The 11,718-nt window shown below is 27.0% G+C and overlaps 1 long non-coding RNA gene across 2 annotated transcripts; it reads left to right on the forward strand.

The window, feature by feature from the left end:
• The first annotated feature begins 3,986 nt into the window (after nt 1-3,986).
• LOC132936576 (uncharacterized) lies at nt 3,987-11,569 on the forward strand. Of its 2 annotated transcripts, none has more exons than XR_009663486.1 (5): nt 3,987-4,296; nt 4,357-4,580; nt 5,395-5,530; nt 5,908-6,052; nt 7,386-11,569. It is a non-coding gene; the product is annotated as an uncharacterized LOC132936576 (long non-coding RNA). The 2 variants fall into 2 exon arrangements; XR_009663485.1 differs by having other exon boundaries at nt 3,989-4,296; nt 4,357-4,641; nt 7,386-11,567.
• The last annotated feature ends 149 nt before the right edge of the window (nt 11,570-11,718 follow it).

Below are 11,718 nucleotides of genomic sequence, written 5' to 3' on the forward strand. Positions count from 1 at the left end.
TACGCTTACACACACTTATATATACGACTCGAGTGCGATGTGTATGTTTCGACGCAGATTCATCCCTTTCGCCCCCAAGGGAAGGGTTTATAATATACCGCGCCACTTCTCTCGTCTACTAAAAAGCTCGCGTCGTAAACCCAACCCCAACCCCCGCCGCCGAGGTCTAGCCGACCGTTTCGCAGTCGCGTACGAAACGTATATGGTCACGTTTCTTCAAATCAACAACGACGTTAAATACAACTTAATAATTATATAATAAAAAAAACCCATCCTGCAACCTAATTGCTACGAAGGTACTGCATGACACGGAGTGCAGCCACCATTCGGTTGTATAGGATTATATACTGATCCAATTAGTTAAACACACTGCACGTCACACATAATATATTAATAAACAATATACTTATAATCAGGGTTGGGATTTTATAGCATTTACATATTTCTTATGAGATTCTTAAAAAATAGCAGACTAAGCTAAAAATGTGTTTCATGATACAGAGAACTCGGATTAAAAATTGTATTTTGCTCTTTTGGCATATTTTGCAATTTTTAGTTTTTAGTGCTTTTTTGGACTTTTTGAGACTTTTCTGCATTTTTACCTGTTTTTAAATCAAAATTGGTCATATTTTATGAATTTATATTTTAGTAAAAGTGTTCTTAGATTTTTGTCAATTGAATTATTACGATAATTTCGTATAGGTATTTGCTTCTAATTTTTTTTATCTGCTGATTTTGTTGGGTTATTTTTGTCGATTTCTACTCCAATTATTAATTGCCGATTATAAACGAACGAGCGTTGAATGCGCTGTATAGTCAATTCATTTAGATTATGATCAGCGAGTGACTAAATTATTTTAAATCTTAAGTAACTACCTATAATTATTTGTAAGTGATTAAAAAACTATTAATTAATAAATTTCATTGTTTTGCATATTTTGTTGTTTTTATTGTATATTTTTAGCACATATTTAGCAATATTTAAGGTAATATTAAAGCGCATATTTATGCAATTTGAAGTGCTATAAAATCTCAACCCTGCTTATAACATTTATGTACCTATTTATCCTTATAGGTCTGGTAGACTGGAACATTGTTTTCGGTTGATCACATTCTAATAGCGATTGCAAACTCTCCCGGGTCAACGATAACTTAAATTCACCGCAAGTATTTTTAAAATTAATATGTAGTTACCTAGTACCATTGATTATAAAACGTTTTTTGTTAGTTACTTATTTGCAATGATTGAGAAAAATACCTACCTAGGTAACGAGTTTGAGTACCAGAGTACCTAACTACTTTTACTTATTATAATATAATCTTTAAATAATCCTCTACATCCCTATTTTACGAGTCGTGTGGTACCTGTATAGCAATAATGAAATAAGTCGGAACTCCGTATTAATGTAAACGATTTTTATTAAAATAAATTACAATAATTAAACAGTCTAGCAGTAATTATGTTATTATATGGTATATGAATGAAATAGAGTTCCAATGATCAAATAAAATATTATAAATCTAAATAATAATGTTACTCGAATATTGTAAGTTACAGAATAATAAAATTATTTTAATTTCTATATGTGGGGCATAAATCCAAAACGTAGGTACGTATAAGGTATTATATTTTCAAAATTAGTTATATATTGATTCTTAAAAAAAAACTTTCTTATTTTGCTCTGTTAAAATCAATTCAAAATGCATTAATGACGTCAAGCCGCATTACAAACAAAACAAAAGTAACTATAAAAAAAATTATCTTTAACCTGCACATATATAGGTAATCATAACAATAATCCCTATAATTTATTAATCAGTTTGTAATGCACTAAATGCGGCCAATGAGGTCTATGTAGTCGCGAGGCCTGTTCTTTATAATAAAAAAAAAAATAATATTCGAAAATTTCTTTAAAGTGTGATTATGTACTTTTTAAAAACTTAAAATTACCAGAAATATTATTTTTTTATAAAAACAATAAAAATTTTAAGATATGGACTTGTTGTATTGATAATTTTATTAACTACCTAACTATTTATATTAACATACTTTTTTAATAATAAATAATTAGGTACCGATGACAATAATATTATTATTATTGCATTTCATACACAAATACACTATAAGTAGTTGAAATAATGCTTCGATTTTCAACTTCAGAATCTTTTCTAGTGGGAAAGTGTATCTAGTTGGTAATTTAAAGAATATTTCAGTGTTTTTCAAAAGCTACAAGGAAAACAAAAAAAAAAATTAAGGTAAAACAGAAATTTTTATGTACCTATAGGTAGGATACAAGTTTTTGATAAAATTGATTTTGATTGTTTGGTGCAACTCAGAAAAATAAACTGCTGATACAATATATTTTTTTAAATTATAAATTATTATCATTGGGTCGTTTTCAATAAATATTTATATTGATTTTAACCATGATTTTAATGCAATAAGCCATAAGGTCATAATGTCATATTACATTATGCGGCCATTATCGATGTGTTTTTCAAGAAATATTAATTTTTAATATGTTCACAATTTTATAAATAGATAAAAAAATATCAATACATTTTACAATTTGCTTTAATTATTTCGTTTTATGTTGCTACTGACAGTACCTATATACGTCCTACGATATTCAACATTCTGCGGCACTCAATAGATTTTTATACTGCATAATGATACTATATATTATCATATCACATATTGTTTTGCAAGTTTTTTTTTTATCGGTGAGAAAAATTGCCACTAAAATATAGCATTGGGAGGGGGGGAGGGAGGGCTTTAAAAAAAATGTGTACCCAGGGCCGCAAAATCCTAAATACGCCACTGGTATCTATAAATATTTCATTTTTCATTTGTCAAGTCTATCTGTTATAACTAAAGACCGGATTTATATGATTTTACATTTGGGTCTATGCAGTCTTATGAGAGTAAAAAATGTGGACGATTCGTTCAATTCTGAATGCGTGGAAAAAAGTTTTTTTTTTGCATATTTGAGAATATTTCATGGGTTAGAGAATATTTAACCCATTTAGCATATTTTGGAATATTTTGTAAATTGTGAGAAAAAATTTGTATTCATTTTTAATTTTAATATTACGGTACCCAGAAAAAATATTTTTGAACAAAAAAAAAATTTTAAATATTTACATATTATCATTTCCAACTCTTACTAAAGTGCAATAGTATTCCATAAGAATACGCAACTTTTAATACCTAATATAATACCTCATTATTAAAATAATATTGGAAAAAAAAATTTTTAAATGCATTTTAAAGCAAATAATGATGCTTATTGATTATTTTTGCATATTTTTGCACATTTTAGCATATTTTTTAAATTTTTAAAAGAATATAATGAAAATATTTGAAGGTTTTTCAGAGAATATTAGCATCATATTTTAGGTATTTTAAGAGATTATAAATCCGGTCTTTAGTTATAACATACCTACCTAGCGGCTAGCGCTTTTTAAACCACATAAATTAAGAATTTTCGACTGAAAGTATATTTAAGTACACTTTTACACTAAAGGTACATCCGTACATCGTAGATACCACATATTTTGCAATATTTTAAAATTGTTTCACTTACTGTAAAAAAGAAACCACTTGCGCTTCAATTCGGTAATCGTTATATTATAGTAATATACAACGATAATCCTAGGGAACGGCTTATCTATCATAGATATTAGATCTATAAACTAATGGACAGCGCATAGAGAGAGAAATCACCAGACGGGATCGTTAAGATAGAAAAGAGAGGTTTTGGCCGTTACAGTCATAGATAAGGTCATTATAAATAATTTATATTATCTTTATAGAATAAGAATGTTTATTATCTATGGTTACAGTGTGCCAAAACGTGTTTTTTCTCTCTTATACGCTCACTTGTTAAGTTTTCTCTCTCAGCTATGTCGTCTGGATTAATAACCAATGGCAGTGTGGGAAGCGCTGTCCGTTAGTTTATTATAGGGCTATGCTCTCAATATTACCACGAACTAAGATCTTAGTTCATGATATTACTCGATGGACCGCTGGCGCAGTATCGCTATCGTGTTATCTAACTTTCCCAAACTGATTTCACTGTTATCGACAATATTATTATTGATGATACAGTCTTGAATTTACGAACATTTTAAACCGTCATAAATTATTTAAATAGCATTATAATTTATATTTAAAAGCACAATAGGTAACGACTCGACTTTTGACATGGATCCAGGGAATTTCATGATGAATAAACAAGAAACTCCGGGCGACATTTGCAAATATAAGATTTGGTTTGATGACGAAACATAAAAGTGAGTAAATTATTTGTAAAATATAATTATTATATTATATAGGTTGTTTATTTGTTTCAGGTTTTTAATGTACCTATGTTTAATTGAAGATATTGATGTGAAACTGTAATGATTAGCTAATTCTAGAATGAAAATTTAGAAAAACGGAAAAACTCCTACCCAAAGTACTCAAATGCACATAGTACGAATGTGAACAACACAAATTAAATTGACTGAATTGGTTGACACTGAAAATCTGAGTGATTTCGACGACATTTTGGAAAAAATAAAATCTGAATAATTAAGTATAATACAAACATCTTATTTTGGAAGTACCAAAGTAATGCACATTGTGTTAATTTTGAGGTAGATATAATTTTAACTTTTCGTCAGTGATTTATTCATAATTTTTTTAAGGTGTACGCTCAGCAGTCAGCACATAGGCGTATATGGTGGGCTTTGGGGCCCTACACCCCGTCTCAAAAAAAAAGTCTAACCTAACCTAATTAGTTGTTATGGTTGATTACAATAATTAAAGTACAAAAGTAAAACTGTACAAAAAAAAGTATTTCGGTAAAATTTTCACCAAACTTTTTTTCCAGACTTTTTTTCAGATTATCGTTAATTGATATATTATCTAGCCCCTCGCAGATTATTATCCATATTTACATTTATGCATTATATGGAGTTAAACTTACTTTTTATTGTATAATTCTGTTCTGTGTGCTATTTATGAGGTAAAAAAAAAATGGATCTCTACAGTCTACATACTATACTTGTTAAAATGTTAACTGTTTTATTTTAAAACAATTGGTAATATGATAAAAATCTTAACGTTAAATCAACAAACTAGTGCTATAGGGTACACTGTGTACCCGCATATAAAAACACCACTGCTTTTTGTAGGTTATGAAGTATAACATTATTGGTATAGTGCATAGGTATTGCCAGATTTCATTGCAGGGTATGCAAAACAAAAACAGCTGCTCTTCCCTCCAAAAAAAATGCTGTAATAAAATCGTGAATTTTGTCATTAAAATATGTCTTTTATTTTCATAAAAATATTTATAGCATTTTAAATATGTCTTTAACTTTTTTAATATTAATTTTTGTTTTCAGAGTTAAAAATAAATGTTTAATACATAAATAATGTGCTTGATAAAAATTAAAGCCTAAAGGGCTGTGAAGAGGATATAAATGAGGCCTTTCATGGGGTTACCAAGTACTCCGTGTATACCCAATACGCATGCCTTTGGTAAGGTTTTTACTGTCACACTTGTATAGTTTTGTATAGTTGTTGTTTTTGTATCTATAAATTATTAAATAAGTTATAGAGTAGGTGCTGCAACAAAATATTTTTTATAAAATAAGATTACTTGTAGTCGATATTTTTCTACTTCTTCTATACAAAAAGTTGAAAATATACTTTTGATAGAAAAAAAAAACAAAAATAAAATACAGGACCTATCTATTTTTTTTTTTTTTATTGATCTTTAAAACAACTCGGCAGCAAAGGCCATTAGTTCACAATTCTTAATAACAATTTAGATAATAGGGTTCATAGATACAATTATATTTTGTTAATAAAATTAATTAATTTAAGAAATTTAAGTGTTTTTTTGTTCTGATCAGGTTGTGGTCCGAGAGTTAAGTCAAGGGTTTCGGTCAAGTTGAGGTCCATTTGCTCCTGGTCGTAAACATGACATTCAGTCAAGATGTGTTTGACGGTGAGATGTTGGCCGCAGAATTCACAGAAGGATGGTTCTTCATTGGACATGTAAGTCCTATTCTTAAACGATTTAAGAGGCCAACCTATCTATTTGTATCTGTTTTAATATAATATATTATAATAACAGGTATTTGTTTACAAATTATAATATTCAATTTAGGTAATTAGTTTAGTGTGATCTAGTCCCTAATGTATAATAGGTACGGTAGACTTTGATTGGCCATCATATTCACAAATAAATGTGTTTTTTCAGTTGTTTAAATATACAACAAAATAATAAAACATATATTTAATAAAACAATCTATTCTAATTTTATAAAATGATTAGTTACAAATATAAGTTTAATGATAGAGAAACACTAATATCCATCAACTGGTTAAGATAATTAATAATAATTGTTGTACATGTAATCATATGAAGTTATTAATTTAAATTGACCCATTGGTAATGGTAGAAGAGAGGTAAAACGATAACCAGGACAGGAGAGGTTTACCGATTCCATTGAGGACCTGGATTAGGGCATTGTGATTAACTGAATAAAATGCCTTATTAAAATCAGTGTAAATGGCATCTACCTGTATTTTCAAATTAAAAGATTGGTATACATAGTTGTTAAAGACTAAATTACAGGTAATGGTGGAACGACCAGGGCGAAATTTCTTTTTTTAATGATTCTATATTTATACCTGTACTTAAAATTAAATAAAAAATAAAAAAAATAATTTAAAATAAAGTGAAGAAACTATCTATTTTTGATTGTACTTAAGAATCTTCTTATTTAATTTACATATAGGCCTGAAATTAAAATATATTTTCATGGTATAGGTACAACTAATTTTTAAATTTTTTAAAATTTAATACATAATAATAATGTAAAGCCATATTAATGCTAAATTTATAGATTTCTCTTCTAAAATAGAATTATTGATCAGTACACTTGAATTTCTAGTTTGTTGAAACACTTGAAAACATGTAACATATATTCTTCTACATCGACATTTTGTCCATTTCGTTTCTGTCACCCTGATAAGTTAAAAAAATTAATTCATTCTATAAATTAATAAGTTTGAAATACCGTAAAAATGATAAGAATGTTCATAAAAGTGATTCATTTATCCAGTACATAGTGATTCTTATAAAAGGTCAATTTAACATTAGTAACATAACATTTGGTTTGAGATTTTCTTTTTTGATTTTAATAAACGATAAATTCTATAAACCAGTGATAACATTAAGCATAACTCAATGTAATATATTAAACAATATTAGAATCAATTATTAATATTTAATAACATAAATATCTCTTTTATTTGTCATAAAATGTTTATCTTTATTTATATATAATTAAACCAATTATTATCGTTTTTATTTTTGTTTCAGTTAGATCTAAAGTGCATACAAACATTGACTGCTGAAATAACATTAGATAATGCATTTGAAACAACTATAACAGTTTAATGACACAACATATTTGTAAATTAATTGGGTTGTAAGGACTTTTATTGCTCAATATGTAATATATTTATTCTAATAATTCATCAAAGAGAGATAACAATTTCAATGGATATGATTCGTCAGGCATAGTAATGGTTCAAAATCCAACAATCTAAAAATATTCCATTAAATGGTCCAATACTCCAAGAAAAATCGACTAAATTCAGGAAGCGTTATAATAAGACAGATTTGCAATGTTCTTTTTATTGGATTACCCTTTTTCACCAAAGTCACATCATTTTTGGAAAAGTAAGTGGAGAATCAGCAAGCGTTTCTGCTGTTTTGGAAAATTGGCTGGAGCACGTTTGGTTTAACTTGTGTAAAAATTATACAGATTGTAACATTTATAATGCTGATGAAAATTGATAATTTTTTCGTTTACACCGTCTCAAACATTACATTTTAAAATTGAAACTTGCAGTGGAGGTGAACTATCTAAAGAGCAATTCACAATTCTTGTGGCATCTAATATAAATGGTTCTGACAAAAAAAAAACTGCTGGTAATAGGAAAGTCTAAGACTGCGAAATGTTTTATAAATGTTAAATACTTTACTGTTGACTATAGAAGCAATTAAAAAGCATGGATTACCAAAGACATTTTTTCAAATTTGTTGAATGAATGAGATAAACAATTGGCAATGTAGAAACAGTATATTCTATTGACTGTAGACAATTGTTCAGCCTATCTTCTATACAAAATTTCGATTTTATAGTTTATTTATTTAATTTTTATTTTAAGTTGATTTTTCTCCCTCTAAACAAGAACTTTGTACTTCAGCCTATGGACCATGGTATTATCAAGACACTAAAATTATAATTTCGAAAACAGTTGGTACTCAAAATTATAAATCAAAAGGCACCAGGAAAAGAATCAAAAATGTCCGTATTGGATGCAATTTTAACGGTCTCAGATGCGTGGAATGCTGTTTCTACCACTACAATAAAGAACTGTATCCTTCAAATTGGGTTCCAGGCTGCGGTAAATGTCAAAGCAGAAAAATAATCAATAAACGAAAATTTGGACATAGTGCTTCCCTGAAGTAAACTTACAAAATATTGTTGAGGTTGACGCTGCTCTTATGATCAATAAAGAACCGAATGAAGAATAAATTGTAAATTATATTTTAAATGTAAATAAGGAGCTGACAATTAGACCAAAGAAATTGTATATTATAAGGCCCCATCTTTTTTGGAAGTGTATTTTTAATAGAGCTGGGCCGATACCAATACCCGATATGGTACTATCGGTTTATCGGGTATCAGGTTTTTTTTAAACCGATAATTAAACTGATATAATGCAGTCGCATATCAATTTGTATGTAATGGTGGTGCTTATACCGATAATGTTATTTTTTTACATATTATAATATAAACAATAAATAATTTGGTAAACATATCAAACACAATTTAAATTAAATTTTGTTTATTTAATTATTTTTCCTGCTTACCGCGGTTATGATTTTATTGATTAAGATAATATCCCAAAAATTATTAATTATTATAGTATCATTAAATTCAACTTTTAAACGTATAAATATTTTAATTTTTAATTAATAATGATTTAATATTTATTATTTAGTATAGTGATTTCAAGTTTGATTATTTTAATATTTATAATCTTCTATCACTATTATATTGTTTTATTTTTTTGTCCACTTATTCAACTAAAAAAATATTTAAAGTTATTAATTATTATTTATTAGCTATACACATACAGCTATACATTTATACTATTATATATTATACTATGTACATAGTACTATTACTGATTATTTTTCAAAAAAATTGTAAACATAATTAGGTTAAAATAATATATACATAATCCCGTATTAATACGTACTTATTATTCATAAATATATAATATAGACATGTGTGATAATACATTTGTAATACAAAAACTTTGTTAAATCAAGTTTTTTTATCATCCGGATATAACAGCCTGATTCAGAAGGTCCCTTAAAAATCGGTATAAGTAGATTCTACCGTATTAAAAAAAATATTCAATCTAATTTTGAGGAAGCAACTATTAACATACAGCATCAATGAAGAAGAACCTGCAGTAAATCCATGTTGCAACCCCAAAGAAAAGAGCATTTTTACCAACAAATATACCTGGGAACCCATGCAATTTTGTAATAGATGCCCTAAAATTTAAGTCCCAGATCATAGGGCCCGTATTTTAATTAAGGTTAAGTACTAGAATTAAATGTACATTTTTCTAATATACCTATAAAAAGACATAATAAAACGTACAATATTTTTAATTTGCGCGGAATAACTGCTTATTATGATTTAGTATATTTAAACAATCAATTTTAGATTTATTTGTAGATAAAGCTCAAATAGATGTAATTTATACAGATTTTGAAAAGGCATTCGATAGGGTTAACTATTCATTATTAATTTACAAACTAAAAATTATATGGGCTTAGAGATTCTTTACTTTCTTGGTTTAACTCATTTCTAACAAATTGTTTCCTAGTTATTAAATACAAACAATTTATATCTAATTCAATAAATGTATTATCAGGTGTTGCCCAAGGAGATCACTTATCTCCATTACTTTTTTCATTTTTCATTAACAATATTAATAAAGTTCTAAATTGCTTAAAATAAATAATAAAATAAATTATTTGCTGATGACAGTAAAATATTTAAAAAAATCAATTGTATTGATGTATTTTATTGGAACTTCAAGCCAACTTAGATAATTTATATAAATGGTGCATCAATAATGGAATGTCCTTAAATATTGATAAATGCTCCGTTATATCGTATTCTTTAAAATAAATACTATCTTTTTTAATTATGTTTTACATAATACAAATCTAACACGTAAATATATTATTAAAGATCTAGGAGTTTCATTTGACACAAAATTATCTTTTAGGAATCATGTGGATTTTATTCATAATAAAGCTTTTATGAAGCTGGGATTATAAAAACGTATGTGTTATGATTTCAACGATAGTTCAGCTTTAAAAATATTATATTATTCTCTAGTATATTGCACCCACTGGGATTTTTTTTAATGAACAAAAAATCAGTGTATAATAATGTAAATATGTGACAACTTATGTATGTATAACATAAATTTAATTTTGCACCCACTGAGCTGATTTTCTGCGGGCGTCCCTGGGCACTCAGATAGTATTTGTCAAAACCATAGTCTAATAATATTTAGAATAAAGCATATTATATACCAATTTCATGGATTAAGATCAATATTTGTGCTAATTACTGTCATTCACTGTAGTGGCATAATTGAGAATATTTCATGAGGGGGGGATATCAAAATAAATTTGTATGGCAAATTTCACATATTACCCTTATCATAATTGTATATCTTATCACATGATGTATACATAAAATGTATGTATTTGTTTTAAATTATTATTATTGTTATTATTAATTAATAAATTATATTTTTTTTAGTACCTAGACTCATTCAAATTTTTGATAATAACTAATATAACATAATAGCTACTGAATGAACTGCATAGATTGCAGTAATTTTTAAATACATTTTTAACTGGTGCCTATTTAATTTTGCATAATTTTAATTGTAATGCTAAAGTGTACAATATAGGTAAATGCATATTTTGTACGATCTTAAAACATTTAATTCCGGGCCTAAAAATGTTTGGTATTTTAAATAATTAAAAAATGTAATAATTACGTCAGGACCAGGCTTCTTTTCAAAAAATTCAATTAAGTATTATTAGTAGCAACTTTCCTTTTTTAAAATTATTGTCAACTTTTGAAATGTGTATTCAACAAAGAAATAACAGTCCGGAAAGAGAAACAGATTTTATTAATGATGTATCAACAACTCTAGAACGTTGCAATGAACAAATTTAACATAATAATAAGTTACGTATAAATAAATGTTCTTCAGCTACTAAAAAGCGTAAAACTAAAACACCAGAAGATAATATTGATGAACAAATTTTCAGGAAATCAAAAAAACCAATTGACCAATTTTTAAATATAGGTACATAACCTTTAAAACTAAACTAGGGACTCTAAAAATGCAGATACTATTTGTTTTTATTTTATTGTATGATTTTCATTTTGTTTTTAACTACAGATGTGTTCATTTTCTTTAGACATTGGCCAGAAAAAATAAAAAAAACACTTGTTTGACATTAGTTGTAAACTAAATTTAAAATAAACAATTTTTTAATAACTTACCATTGTTTATTAAAACCTAATAAC

This window comes from Metopolophium dirhodum, chromosome 1 (genome assembly GCF_019925205.1).
Source record: "Metopolophium dirhodum isolate CAU chromosome 1, ASM1992520v1, whole genome shotgun sequence".
NCBI classification, from domain to species: Eukaryota; Metazoa; Arthropoda; class Insecta; order Hemiptera; family Aphididae; genus Metopolophium; species Metopolophium dirhodum.